Genomic DNA, 15,796 nt, shown 5'->3' on the forward strand with positions numbered 1-15,796 from the left:
GTTTGTTCCTACTCCCTAACAATGCATAGAGAAAAGGCCACAGCATCTGTTATTCAGCAGAGTACGTAGATGGTAGATCATAGAGATATGGAATTGGTCAAGAGTTTGAAATATGAAAAAGAATGAGTGAGAATAAATGCTAAATGATACTCTTCAATAACTTATAAAGAACACCTGTTACTCATAAGAAAGGGAATTAAGTGAGTAAACAGTAAAAACTCACCAAGAACAATTTATAATAACTAATTGGCAGAACCTATAATGCAACTACAGAAGTTCTAACTAATAAACATTTAGTAGGAGTTGCATACATGGCATGATACATACCAAAACTTTTGACCAGATTATCACAGTACTCGTCTTCTGCACTTTTTCTATACAACAAGAAGTTCGTCTTCAAGGTAACTGTATTCAAAAGTGAACTCAGTCTTGATCCTCTGGCACCTGTTTATGGGCAGCATTGCAGACTAAGTCAATTGAGAACCAAAAACTACATCATTTAAAAAAAATAAAAGTGAATCTATTTTCCCCCATTTTAAGAATAAACTTTCGAAGCGCTAAGAATTAAACCATTTGTCCAGAAGTAAGATTAGAGAAGTTAATTTGTAATTGCAAACACACAGGCAGCAACCAAGTGAGTAATTAAGAAAGCATGTCATGATTGCAATTTTACACCACCAAAATCCCCAGAGTACATTGATAGTAAAGGATGGAAATGAGTAGTTTATACCCATCCACTCACCCACGTATCATTTCCACAGATCCCCTGTGCTCTTCCAGTATAATCTCCTCCAACTAGTAAACCACCAACAACTTCAGAGAAATATTCTAGGTCTTGTACCATGTATAACCTCGGATAGAGCCTATTATTGGAGGGCAAGGATCCATGTAGCAGACCCTATCTAGCTAAGATTCTCCAGACTTGCTGGGCTGTGCCTCTTTCCTCTTACATTATCTGTCACTTTTATCTTTCACTTTTCTTTTATTTCCCATCATTCATTTGTCATTGTCCATTTTTCACTTCTCATATCATTTCTAGATCTCACTTTTACCTACTTTCTTTGTTTGGATCCATGAAGCCGACCCCATTAAGTTGGGATAAGGCTGAGTTTGTTGTTGTTGTTGTTGTTGTTGTTTTCCTCAACCATCAATCTTCCAATATGAAGTGAATCAGATAACCACAGACCATGCAGGATGTCCAGCACCTAAGAAAACATGCTTATCCCCTTCTTTGCTGTGAAAAACTTATGAAAATATTTAAGTAAAACTATGTATAGTTTGATGTCTATCCCACAGTATGAATCTATTTTAACCCATTCTACAGCATCTACGAACTGTGATGGGCATCTGCACTAAGCTTGAAGATGGATGGATGCTTGAAGGGCCCCAAGCTTGCCTTGCTCTGGATATGCACCAACGCGTAAGGCAGGCCTAAAGGCATGAAATATGCACTTCACCTGCCCCTTCCACTTTAAGATGGATAGACTTGCAATGATCTGAGCTCTAAGACTAAGGATGTAAACGGATCGAATTCGGTCGGATAGTGGCATTATCATATTCGTATCCGATTATATTCGGACGGATTCGGATAATATCCTATCGGTTTTCGGACGGATTCGGATATTTTTCGGATAGTGATTTTTTGAATACTGGTTCTCCTAAATGGATATGAATACGGATCGAATACAATTTTTCGACTATCCGTTGACATATTTACCATTTTTATGATGAAGGTTAGGGTTGAGACTTGAGAGTTCAGTAACTACCCTTTCTTCTACTCTTCTTAGTCTTTTATTCTCTTACATTTTTTACTTTTGGTTTTTTAATAGATATGTAATTCCATGTATCACATTGCATAAAACAATATATATAAACCAATAGCAAATCTAGAAAAAGAATCACATTATCTTAACTTATAAATTTATAAAAATATGATAACAAAATCCAATAAGGTAACTTAAAAGGATAGACAAACACAGAGTTATATTTCAGATATTTTAATACCGTCGGACTGCGAAACGAATCAAATAATAATCGGTCGGATAGGGAGATTATCATATTCGTATCCGATTAGTTTCGAACGGATTCGGATTCTCCTAAACGGATACGAACGCGGATCGAATACGGATTTACGAATATCCATTTACATCCCTATCTAAGACTGCACCTCAAGGCCTTTCTTTCAGTTACACCTGGAGGCTCACCCCAATGTGTAGACCTTGTGTGCTTTCTAAAATACAGAAGACATACCCAACAAAAAGACAGTGGTAAATTAATTACATGAGAAAACAATATTATCTGTGTAGGCATACTTGCATCAGCAGAAAAGCTTGTCAAAGAATAGAGCACCTTTAAGACAGCACAAAAACACAAAACAAGAAATACTCCATTTGTATGCACTATGTACACAACTCAAAACATTGATCAATGGCAAAAAAAACCAAAGTACAAGAGATAAAAGATCAAGCAATCCGAAAAGGAGAGCAAAAAATAAATAAATATATTTAACATACCATCCATGCTGTAAGTCGTCACTGGCTATGTGAAAATCAAAGTACACACATGTCCCCTGTTCATATTCATCAGTTGTAACTTTTGGTTCCTCATGATTCTATCTACTAGCCAAATTACGCAACAAAACAAACTATCATACAGGAATATAGTTCTTCGGACGTTCTGAATCTTTGGATTGGGGACGCTTGTAGTAAGCAGCCTCAAGCATCTGCAAATTGTATAAATGATCATGCATCCCTCCAGAGTTTGCAGTAGACCCACGAAATTAGGGTCACCACAGGGTGTCTCCGTCAGCACAAAAACTTCTCCCTTTGATCAGGTGCAATTTCAGTTCTTCCACGAAATTGGCCCTGAAACAAACTGTAAATTAATTTTAAATGACTAAATAATACTGATTGAAAGATCAAATTAATTGGTAAAAATACGACCATACGAGTTTTACACCATATTGTTAGAAAAACAACCCAAATACAATTTTGTAATTCCTTTCTCTCAAAACATTGGCCATTTTCAACAGTTAAATGTGCAACACAAAACTGAATAGATTCAGTCTAATCAATAAGCAATATGAAGTTTAAGCTTCATTGTAAAATTAAACACCAATGGGCATCCCTGTTTGCTCCCAAATTGAAAATAATTAATTTTAAATTATTATAGATATATATATATAAATAAAATATGAAAGATCTAAGAGCACTAAAACTAAAACAGGCTTTGATCCTTTGATTGATTTGAAATGAATAGTCATAAATCCACTTCTTAAGAAAAACAACACTTAAAACAGGCTAGCTTAAATTGGGATATTCATTTAGCATAGCCCAGTTTGGCTGTCTCAGGATCTATAGTTTTTCATACCCCTTATCTGAAATGCTTTCAAATCAAGGGCTTAGCTTCAGTGAGTTTCAGCCAAATATCAACATTGGCCAAATTGACCAAAATGGGCTGAGGAACCCAAAGCAGCAAAAGAAAATATTAAATCATGTGCTTCCCTTAGGCTGCCAAAGCAAAATATTTTGGATTTTTGGCCAAAAAATATAAAATTAATGCCTAAGATTCAACGTTTTCTTTTAAAAAATACCTATGTTAGGCTTCAATTCTTAATGATATATTTAATTAGAAAATAATTAACTAGGACATACACATTCCAATATCATTTAATCAACAGCAACAAACCATAAAAATAAAAATAAAAACTGTATCAAATTGATTGACCAAGGTTATGCTGAGATGATGAAAAACTTCAGAATAAATAAAAACGGGATACCCCAGTACACGAGGCTCCCACCACTGTGGGGTCTTGGAAGGGTCATAACTCATAAAGTACGCAGCCTTACCCCCGCTTCACGGAGAGGCTGTTTCCTGACTCGAACCCGCAACCACTAAGTCGCAATGGAGCAACCTAACCGTTGCACTGAGGTCTGCCCTCTAAGGGCGTACCTAGTGCACAACATAGTTGTCAAGGCGTCGCCAAGGTATCAACTAGGTGCCGCCAAGGCGTCCAGGCGGTTTTATTGGGCCTAGGCGACCTCCGCCTTATTGTAATGCGCCTTGCACTGGTTTTTACTGGTATCGGTATTAGCCCTTATTTATGCCAAATATCATTTAAGTAAATGTTTTATATTTGGTATTTCATTTGGTATTTCATTTACTTGAGATATTATTCATAAATAAACAAATACCCCCCTATTTGAATCCAATAAAAATAGTTAAAAAATAAAATTCCAAGAGGAAAAAAAATCAACCCCCCAGTTCAAGAACAAAAACTGGATTTTCGACGGTAGGTAAAATTTTCAACTTTCTAATGCTGGGGTTTTTCTCAAATCTAAAAAATAAATCTTAATATGGTAAAACATTGCTAAAAACCAAAAGTGTGGTAAAATATTCATTTGTTTTTATATCTAAAAAAATATTTTCATTCAGAACGATTTTGACGGCATTCGCACATACCAAATAAGGTTTGACCGGAACATAATTTCTTCAATATAAATCAGATTTAAGCAATATGGGATTTGTTGGAAAGCTGGTTTTGTGCTCTACCTAATACTAAAAGCCTCATGTAAAAATAAAATCATCTGATTAGTCAAACTTGTTAGAGAACAAGAACATTTCTCTAAATCGAAAACAATTTAATTCCTCATAGATAAGATCATATTTTCTAAGAACACTATAAACCAAATGTATGTTGGATTGTTTCAAACTTCCAATAGCTTGCTTCTTCAGTTCTGTTGTCTTCTAGTTCTATGTTGATTTTTGATGATTTGATGTGGCTTAATATTGATTTTTTATGACTTGATGTGACTTAATGTGGCTTAATGTTGATTTTTTTATGACTTGAGAAGGCTTAATGTTGATTTTTGATTATATAAGGTATATATTGTAGCATACTAAATAACGTTAGAAAAGGGGGAAATAAAAAATAACACTTGGGGGCGCTTTGGTCGCCTAGGCGGGTGTCTTGTCGCCTAAGCGCTTAGACACCCCTCCAACGTCTTGGGCTGCTTTGCCGCCTTGACAACTATGGTGCACAAGGCTCCTACCATTGCGGGGTCTGGGGAGGGTCAATGAATAAAACAGTTAATTCATAAGTCAATGAATAGCAATTTTTATCAAAATAAAAAAAGGGGCCTGGATAGAAGGAATGAGCTTAAGTCTCTTCCTCCCCACCGCCCCCCTCACACACACACACAAAACAAAACAAAAGAAAAAAAAACTCCTTTCCCACTTTTTTTTTTCTAGTAACAGAAACCTTTATTGCCAAAGAAGAATAGACTACAAAACTAAAGTAGAACACCAACATAAAGGGTGAAGCCCTAAAAACCCACAAGAAGAGACTACTCAATCTTTACAGAACCCTAATAAAGAGTTCCCTGTTTACACCTGTCTTGGTTAAGCCATCAACTAGGGAATTTGCTGAGCGTAACCTCTAAGAGAAACTGAATTTTTTTCACCACCAGAGATCTAGCCTTTCTTAGCAAAGGTATGTAGTGCCATGGGCCAGCAGTTGGCTCTTGAATACAACTAACCACCAATCTGGAGTCTCCTTCAAAGATAATAAATTCATCGTTTGGAGATTGAAATCTCCACACCTTGGATGATCACCTTGATCCCTGTTGTGATGGAACCAATACTAATAGGTCCTGAGAATACCAACTGAACCTGGTAACTCAACTCAGCCTTATCCCAAATTGGGGTCGGCTACATGGATTCTTATCCTCCAATCAACTCGATTCAAAGCCATACTTGTTACAAGGCCTAAGCTATGCGTGTCTTTCCTCACCACTTCTCCCAGAATCATTTTGGCTCTACCTCTGGCTCTTTTAGCTCTTCAATTTGAATCAAATCACTCCTTTGTACTGGAGCATCTAAAAGCCTTCGTTGTACATGACCATGAAACCTCAAACGACTTTCTCATAGCTTATCATGTATTGAAGCTACTCCCAAATCAGCTCTAATTTATTCATTCCTTATTTTATTCTTCCTAGTTTTATTACACAACCATCTCAACTTCCTCATCTCAGCCAGTGAGTTTATTTGTATGATGTTTCTTAATTGCCCAATGTTTCGCACCATACATCATAGCCGATTGTATGACTGTCCTATAAAAATTTTCTAATGTAGACCAGTCACAAATGATAACCAGTCCACAAGAGGATCGCAAACTTCAGGTCCAGCAACAGTAAATACTTCAATCGATTCTCAAATTTGCAGGACATTTCAAAACAATAAAGCAATCAACAAAGGAAGAAGATAGGGTAGTCTCTCTCAGACTCAGATCTCTCACCCACGGCCTCTCACCATTCTCTCTCACAAAGCAAAGCACAAAAGCTATGTTTTTTTTCTCTCGATCTCATTAATCAAATTCGTGTTCAAGGCGCTGTAGCCCCTTACAAACTAATATAGAAGATTCAGAAACAGACTAAAACTAAAAAGGAAAGGCCTAACTCAATCCTTAAAATAAAGTAACATAAACTGACTAGAAAACTAAAATAATGAAAGAAACTGACTCAAAACATGACTCTAACTAAACTAATGAAGTAAATCCCGTTTTCATATTTTCTACCCTATATTTTAGACCTATTAAAGTGGCCCATTACAAAGAAAACACATGGGATCAAAGGCCCAACACATACATAATCCAACCCAAAGTTTATTTCCAATAAAAAGCTCTTAATGTGACTGATTTGCATCAGATCTCACCCGCCCTCTAAACATAATATTATTCCTCCCTTCCCAAATAGTTCAAACATCCATTAGGAAGACAAAGCACCACATTGACTTGCCTCTCTATACTAGAGCCATGGACTGCCAGGACAACATGAGATCAAGAATTCCTCACTGGGATTCCAGTTTAGAGCAAATAATGCCAAGAAATAAGCCCAATTTCTAATTGTAATATTAGTGAAGAAGAAGAATAAGAAGAAGAGAGGAGAAGGGAGAAGAGATGCTGCACAATTGGGCTGCAGTCGTTTGATTGACTGCACCCAAAACAGTATATTAAATAGGGTTTAGAATAATTAAAAAAACTGAGACAAAAATACCCTTACAAGAGGAGTCGTGAATAGGAGCTGACACTAGCTCTATTCACGACTCCTCCCCCTTACTCCTAACACTCCCCCTCAAGCTGGAGCATAGATGTTAATCATGCCCAGCTTCATACAAATATAATTTACTCTCATACTTCCCCAAGGCTTGGTGAAGAAATCAGCAAGCTGCTCCCCAGTGCGAATACGACGAGGAGAAATAATCCCTTGCTGCAGCTTCTCACGAACAAAATGACAATCAACCTCAATGTGTTTCGTTCTCTCATGAAACACAGAATTCTCAGAAATATGAATAGCAGCCTGACTGTCACACCACAACAGCATAGGAGAATCATCACCAATCCAAGTTCAGTCATCAACTGTTTAATCCACATTAGTTCACAAGTGCCATGAACCATAGCCCGATACTCCGACTCTGCACTAGATCGAGCTACCACAGTCTGTTTCTTGCTCTTCCATGAAACTAGGTTCCCTCCAACAAAGACACAATAGCCCGAAGTAGACTTTCGATCAATAGGAGATCCTGCCCAATCTGCATCAGTAAATCCATCAATCCTTCTATGGCCATGATTAGAGTATAAGAGACCACGCCCTGGATCCTTCTTAATATATCGCAATACCCTTATAACTGCCTCCCAATGAGCCATCCGAGGGGCAAACATAAATTGACTCAGCACACTGACAGGAAAAGAGATGTCAGGTAGTCACAGTCAAATAGTTGAGTTTCCCTACAAGACTTCGATACTTCTCTGGATCATCCAGAACATCCCCATCCTCTGCCATAAGTTTCACATTAGGATCCATAGGAGTATCCAAAGGCCTAGATCCCAGTAATCTTGTCTCTGAAAGTAAATCAAGCACATACTTTCGCTGTGGGAGTGAAATCCCTTTCCTTGATTGAGCTACCTCAATACCCAAGAAATACTTCAGTTGTCCCAGGTCCTTAGTCTGGAATTGCTATCCCAAATATGTCTTCAAGCCCAAATATGTCTTCAAGCCCTCAATACCTAAAGAGTCATCCCCTGTGATAACAATATCATCTATATAAACTACCAAAAATATCTTCCCTGCATCTAACTGCCTGAAAAACACTAAGTGATCACTCTCAGACCGAGTTAAACCAAATTCCAACAAAACATCTGTAAAACGGCCAAACCACACTCGCGGTGACTGTTTCAGCCCATACAGAGATTTCCTCAACTTACACACCTTACCAAACTCCCCCTAAGCAACAAAACCAGGAGGTTGCTCCATATACACCTCCTCAAGGAGATCCCCATGCAAGAATGCATTCTTGACGTCTAGCTGAAACAAAGGCCAGTGATGTATAGCAGCCAATGAAATCAAAATGCGGACAGAAGTAAGTTTTACAACCAGAGAGAAAGTATCCAGATAGTCCACACCATAGACCTGGGCATAGCCCTTAGCAACAAAACGAGCCTTCAACCTAGCCACAGACCCATCAGGATTAACCTTCACCACAAATATCCAGCGACAACCAATAGCAGACTTACCAGAGGGTAAAGAAACAAGATCCCATGTCTAATTATCCTTCAGAGCAGATAACTCCTCAGTCATGGCAGCCCTCCACCCAGGGTGAGCTAAGGCCTTTACCACCGACTTCGGAACAGGATAACTGTCAATAGTAGACAAACAAGCAACAAAAGAAGAGGACAAACGAGCATAGGACACAAAACGATTTATAGGATGTTGGGTACAACTCCGAACCCCCTTACGGGTAGCAATAGGAACATCAAGATCAGAAATAGGAGGTACAGTAGCCGAGGAGGAATTACCTGGAGGGGGATCTGAAGGTGAGGAGGATGTGGGAGTTGGTGCTGCCTGGGTACTGTATCTCTCCATAGTTGTAATGCGATGGGTCGGCTCATCGGGTGCGCGACGGCGAAAAACAGCCAATGGTTGTGTTGGAGGTGGCACATGGGGCAAAGGATCCTGCACAGGAGATGTCGACAACATAAAGAGGTAGATCATCGTTCAACTCTGAAGCAGGCAGTGAGGATGCAACAAATGGAGTAGATTCGAAGAATCAGACATCAGCAGTAACAAAATATTTTCTTAAATCAAAAGAATAACATCGGTAACCCTTTCGGGTTTTAGAATACCCCACGAAAAGACATTTAAGAGCTCTAGGATCCAACTTAGGGCGACCATGACGATGATCCCGAATAAAACACACCCAAATATTCGTGGTGGTAAGACAAGCAATGGATGGGAAGGGAACAACAAAGAATATGGAATACCACTACTCAAAACAGAAGAAGGCATACGGTTGATCAGATAACACATAGTCAAAATAGCATCAGCCCAAAAAATTTTAGCTACTTTCATCTCAAATAAAAGAGATCGAGTAACTTCCATCAAATGACTGTTCTTCCTTTCGGCTACACCATTTTGTTGAGGTGTATCCGCACAGGAGGACTGATGAATGATCCCATGCTGAACCATAAACTCATTTAAGGGAGTAGAAAAATATTCTTTTGCATTGTCACTTCGAAGAACTTTCAAAGAAGTAGTAAATTGATTCTGAATTTCAAGCACAAAAGTACAGAAAATGGAAAACAATTCAGAACGATCTTTCATTAAATAAATCCAGGTAACTCTGAAAAAGTCATCTACAAAAGTAACAAAGTAACGAAAACCCAACACAGAAGTAACAGGACACGGACCCCACACATCAGAATGGACTAAAGAAAAGGGTTGAACAGCCCGTTTATTGACTCGAGGGGGATAACTTACACGGTGAAGCTTCCCAAACTGATAAGACTCACACTATAAACTAGACAAGGACTGAAACCGACTATCTAAAAGCTTCAAACTTTGCAACGAAGGATGACCCAAACGACAATGAATCTGATGAGGAAGTGCCATACTCGAACATGCCACAGTGGATGCGTCATCAAGAAGATACAGTTCCCCAGATACGCGACCTCTACCAATCGTCTTCCTCGACTGGAGATCCTGAAACTTACAATAATCAGGAAAAAAGCTAACAGAACAATTGTAAGCTTTGGTGAATTTTCGAACAGATAATAAATTAAAAGGAAATTTGGGCAAGTAAGAAACGGAGGACAACGACAAAGAGGGGGTAACTTGCACAGTGCCTGTACCCCGAACTTTAGCAAGAGATCCATCGGCTAACACAGCATTGGAAGAAGACTCACGAAATAAAGAAAAAATACATGATGCTCCAGTCATATGGTCCGAAGCACCTGAATCAATGATCCAGGGACGAGAAGTAGATGATAGGCATGCAATAGCATTACCTGGCTGAACTAGTGTAGCAATGGAGAACTGAGATGACTGAGAATTTTGAAATTGGGTGAACCGCTCATAATCTTCATCAGACATAGTAACTGTTTTACCCTCAGGCTTGGAAGGAGTGGTAACCACCGGATCACTGCAGGCTGAATTTGCAAACTGAGGTGGTTTACCATGAAGTTTCCAACAAAAACGCTGAATATGACCAGCTTTGCCACAATGATGACAAGTGCGCATCTGTCCTGAAGTCTCTGAAATACCAGATGTGGGTGCTTTACTGTTCCCTGACCCACGACCACGGCTACCACCACTGCTACCATTACCTATCCCACTATTGGACCCACGGTTGGGAAAGGCTGCAAGGGCTGAACCCTCACTACCAGGGGTGGAATCTTGGCTGCTCTCACGGGAAACCTGTGAAACCCGATAAAATGCTTCTGGAAATGTAGTGATTCTATCCTCACCGAGGATTTGAGACCGTACTGGCTCAAATTCTTTTCGAAGGCCACCCAAAAATACCATAACTGGCAGTTGCTCACGCTGTTGCTGCATCTCTTTCACATCAGAAGTAATAGGAAGAGTGGAATTCAACTCCTAATATAGTCGCTTGAACTCCGCAAAATACTGAGTTACAGTCAGGGTCTTCTGATCCATTTTATAAAAGGCTTGGAACAGGTCATAAATTCAAGACAAGTTGTCCTTCCCAGAATATAGGACATTCAAGTATTCCCATAAATCCTTTACCGTGTCAATGTGAGTAACTAGGTCTGCAATCTGGTTATCCATTGAGTTCAACATTTGACTCAATATTCTTGCATCCACCGTATCCCATGTTGTGTCTCCTTCAAGCTTTGATTTTGTCAGGTGACCTCGTTGATCACGCCCAGTCAAGGCCAATCGAACCACCTTCTTCCATTGCTGAAAGTTAGAAATTCCTTCAAGTTTTCTTTTAGTAATGCGATGAGAAGATGCGGACATTTCAGTCACAGTTGTCTTTGCGTCACCCATGCTTAACTAAACAAGTTGAATCTTCACAAAGAAGTCAATGTCAAAGTGAAACTGATGGACAGCAAGGAGTTATGACCTTCAATCAATCACAAAAACTTCTGAAATTGATTTCTTAAAGAAATCAATACAGCAGCCAACAACAAACAATAACCACCAATAACTCGATCCAGATCCAAATCGCAAACAGCACCTGAATCGATCTCAACCTTGACACATACCAAAAACCGAGACCTAGTTCTTTTGTATAGTCATGAACTAGTCTCAAATAAAACCACAAAACTGCAGCAAAGGGTGCTGCATCCCCTTTAAGATAAGATCCCGAGAAGTCCCAAAACCTTAGGTCTTCAAGACTGCAAGCTTATTCAAATCAAAACGCAGGGAAAAGAGACAGATTAAGGATGTTGGATCGACTCCTACAGTCCTAGCTCTAATACCATGTAATATTAGTGAAGAAGAAGAAGAAGAGAGGAGAAGGGAGAAGAGATGCTGCACAATGGGGCTGCAGTCGTTAGTTTGACTGCACCCAAAACAGTATATTAAATAGGGTTTAGAATAATTAAAAAGACAGACAAAAATACCCCTACAAGAGGAGTCATGAATAGGAGCTGACGCTAGCTCTATTCACAACTCCTCCCCCTTATTCCTAACACTAATAGAACTACAATCAATAAAAAGGTGACTCACAGATTCCCCACACACAGAACAAGCAGACTTGAGGAAAATAAAGTTTCTACCTGCTCTCCTTTGCAACCTGTCACAGATACCCATCTTCCCATGACTGACCTTGCAACCTAGTGCTTTATATTTAGGAGGTGCCAGGATCTTCCATATCAGTTTGAAAGGTTAGTGTTAAGACTAGAGGTCCAAGCATTAAAAAAGGACTGGGACGAGTGTTTCCTCTTTTTCTTAAGTTAGTATCCCCAAACCACAACAGTCTTCTTTGTCAGCACATTCACACTAAAACCATCTGATGTAGCCTAGGTAGGACAAAGCCCACTAGGAACCAGGGGAAACAAAGTTATGTAATAGGGCTAGCCGAATGGACAGATTTAGGTAATTAGGTCAAAAACTAGGGTTAGGGTTAGGGTTTCGAACTAGGGTTTATTTGGTAGTGAAGTGCAGGTTTCTAGAAGTTTAATGGTAGAAGTTGGATCGATTTTGGATGAGGTTGAAATTCTAGGGTTTCGGGTAGGATGCCTTATGAAAATGGGCTGTTTGTGAGATCTAGGGTTTAGGAGCAGATTTTAGGAAAGGGGCTTATAGGGTTTTAATATGCAGGTTTAGGGGATACTAATGATGTAAAGAGGTTAGGGTTTAGATAGGTTTTCAAATTCTGCTGTAGGGGCAGAATTAAGTTGCAGCTTTAATGGAGGTCGAAAGTGATGGGAGAAGGGAAATAGATCAGGTTTGTATAAAGGAAAACAAAGAGCAGCAGGTTCACTTACTGTAATGCAGAAATAAGGCAGCAGCTTGAAGATTGATAGAGCCTCCTGACCTTCACAATGCAAGGAGTCGTAGGAGTCCACCCACCCTTCACCACCTTGAGTCCACAAGGATGCAAGCTCGCAGAGGAGCAGAGGCAGCACCACGCAGGCAGCAGTTTCAGGTTGAAACAAGAGTTTTTTTTTATGCAAAATTTAGTGGGGGAGCCTGCCCACGATCCATCTATTTATAATAAAAAAGAGGGCCAAAAGGCCTTACACAAACAACCAGACTTGAACTAGGAATCCTAGTTCCAAATCCTAAATCCAATCCTAGTCAGATTAGGACTAATGGTTCCTAACCTGAATCCTAATAACAAAACATAAAAACATAGCAGACTTACACTCTAAATAGGAGTATAAGTTTAAACAAATAAAACACTCATCCCTCTAAAATCGTGGAGGGGAATAACTAAGAAAATAAAAGTAAAAAAGACTGTTTTAACCTTACTAATTAAAACACAAAAAAACTAAAGAAAGGCTCCAACGAAAATCAGCCTGGTCAAGGCTCTTCTTCTTCTTTCGCATGCTTGGACCTGCATCAGCTCTCCCCGGCTTAGAAACATTCATCCCCGATGAATGGGTGAATGCCATATAGCGATCATATAACTCTGGATCAAGCCTCTTGAAATCATCAGCATGTATCCAAGTGCTGTCCTAGCGTGGGCGACCTTTCCACTTGACAAGGAAAGAGTGGTAACCTGTGCCTTGACGAGTCGTCTTGTGCATATCATCTAGAACCTCTTCAATCACATCTTCCGTAGGTGGCTTCAGTTGGGGCAGCCGCAACATGTTCTGTGAATCACCATCATCTGAATGATGCCCCGTATACAAGTATAGATCAGCCACGTTGAAAACATTGCTTATGCCCATATCATCAGGCAACTCTAGAACATAAGCATTAGGCCCAATACGTTTCAGCACCTTGTATGGACCCATCTTCTTTGGATGTAGCTTACTGTTGACACCTGGTTGGTGTCTCTCTGGATTCACCCGTACCATGACCATGTCCCCAGGCTTGAACTCTACGAACCGGCGATGTTTGTCGACAGTGGACTTGTAGTGATCAGTACTGAGTGCAATCTTGCATCGAACATTTGTATGCACTTCGGTGATATGGCGGAGGAATTCATCTGCTTCAACACTTACCCGAGCTTGAGGGGGTAAGGGAATGAGATCAGTTGGACGCCAGGGTTATATCCCAAGGAGAATCTCGAAAGGAATACGACCGGTGGTCCTGTTCACGGAGCTGTTGTATGCAAACTCAGCAATGTCAAGGATAGAGGGCCACGTCTTCTCATAATCTCGGACCAAACACCGCAGCAAATTACCAAGGCTCCTGTTGACTACTTCTGTTTGTCCGTCAGTCTGGGGATGGAATGCAGTAGAGAACAACAGCTTGGTGTTTGTCTTCAGCCATAGAGTCTTCCAGAAGTAACTCATAAACTTCACGTCACGATCGGATACGATGATACTGGGTAACCCATGGATACGAACAATCTCCTTGAAGAACAGTTTGGCAATGTGGAAAGCATCAAGTGTTCTTCAACAAGGAATGAAGTGAGCCATCTTGGTGAATCTGTCAACTACTACCATGATGGAGTCAAATCTGTCTTTGGTAGGGGGTAGTCCAAGTACGAAATCCATCTTGAGATCAACCCACGGCTGGTGAGGGAGCGCGATGATGAATGGAGGCCCGTATTTTGTTTGGTACCTTTAGCTAGATGGCAAACTCGACACCTCCGGATTACATGCTCTACATCCTTGGCCAAGTGAGGCCAATAGTACTGATCAGTCACCTGCAAGATGGTTTTATCCTTCCCGAAGTGTCCTCCTAGACCTCCTCCATGTAACTCCCTGATAATGTGGTGCCGTAAGGATGAGTCGGGAATACAAAGCCGAGTTCCTAAGAATAGGTAACCATCATGTAATGAATATTTAGGGTGCTGTCCACCCTGCTTCAAATCAGCATATAGGACTTGAAAGTCCTTGTCACTAGCATACTCATCTCTGATCTGCTTGATGCTAAGTGCATGGGCTGAAAAAGTGCTCAAGGTCAGGACTTTTCTACTCAGTGCATCAGCCACTGTATTTTCCTTTCCTGACTTGTATTTGAGGGCAAAGTTGAAATCCTGTAAATATGCAACCCATTTAGCATGCCTGGTGCTAATGGACTTCTGTGAATGGAGGTGCTTGAGTGCCTCATGATCAGTGTACAAGACGAATTCTTTGCCAATAAGGTAGTGTCTCCAATGCCACAAGGCCTGAACAACGGCATAAAGCTCTATATCATAAGTAGAGTACCGAGTCTTGGCATCATTGAGTTTCTCACTGTAGAATGCAATAGGATGTCCATTCTGCATAAGAACTCTGCCTAAACCAACATGGGAAGCATCAGTAGCAACTTCGAAAATATGGTCAAAGTTAGGCAGGCGTAGCACTGGAGCTTCAGTCATCTTCTTCTTAATCACTTGGAAGGCTTTTTGAGCTGTTGCTGTCCATACAAACGGACCCTTGTTCTGTTTGGTGCATTCGGTTATGGGTGCCATGATGGCACTGAAATTGCGAATGAATCGTCTATAAAAAGAAGCCAAACTGTGGAAGCTTCGCACTTCAGTGAATGTCTTCGGAGTAGGCCATTCCACAACGCTTCGGACCTTTTCCGGATCAGCTTCAACACCCTTGGAAGAAATTATAAACCCAGGAAAACAACCTTGGGCAGCATGAAGGAGCACTTCTTTAAATTTATAAACAGCTTCTCTTGCCGGAGCACTCTTAGAACTTGTTTCAGGTGGTCTATATGTTCATCTGGGTGCTTACTGTACACCAAAATATCATCAAAATAAACGACGAGAAACTTACCGATGAAAGGACAAAGTACCTGTGTCATGACTCTCATGAATGTGCTAGGTGCATTTGTTAGGCCAAAGGGCATGACCTTCCACTCGAACAATCCATCTTTGGTCTTGAAGG

The 15,796-nt window shown here is 40.1% G+C and overlaps 1 long non-coding RNA gene across 1 annotated transcript; it reads right to left on the bottom strand.

Annotated features, from left to right (window-relative positions):
* Positions 1 to 324: 324 nt before the first annotated feature.
* LOC122641748 lies at positions 325 to 2,603 on the bottom strand. Its single transcript, XR_006329953.1, has 2 exons — positions 2,514 to 2,603; positions 325 to 444 (listed from the first exon to the last, which is right to left on the bottom strand). It is a non-coding gene; the product is annotated as an uncharacterized LOC122641748 (long non-coding RNA).
* Between the last annotated feature and the right edge of the window lie 13,193 nt (positions 2,604 to 15,796).

This window comes from Telopea speciosissima, chromosome 10 (genome assembly GCF_018873765.1).
Source record: "Telopea speciosissima isolate NSW1024214 ecotype Mountain lineage chromosome 10, Tspe_v1, whole genome shotgun sequence".
In the NCBI taxonomy this organism is placed as follows: Eukaryota; Viridiplantae; Streptophyta; class Magnoliopsida; order Proteales; family Proteaceae; genus Telopea; species Telopea speciosissima.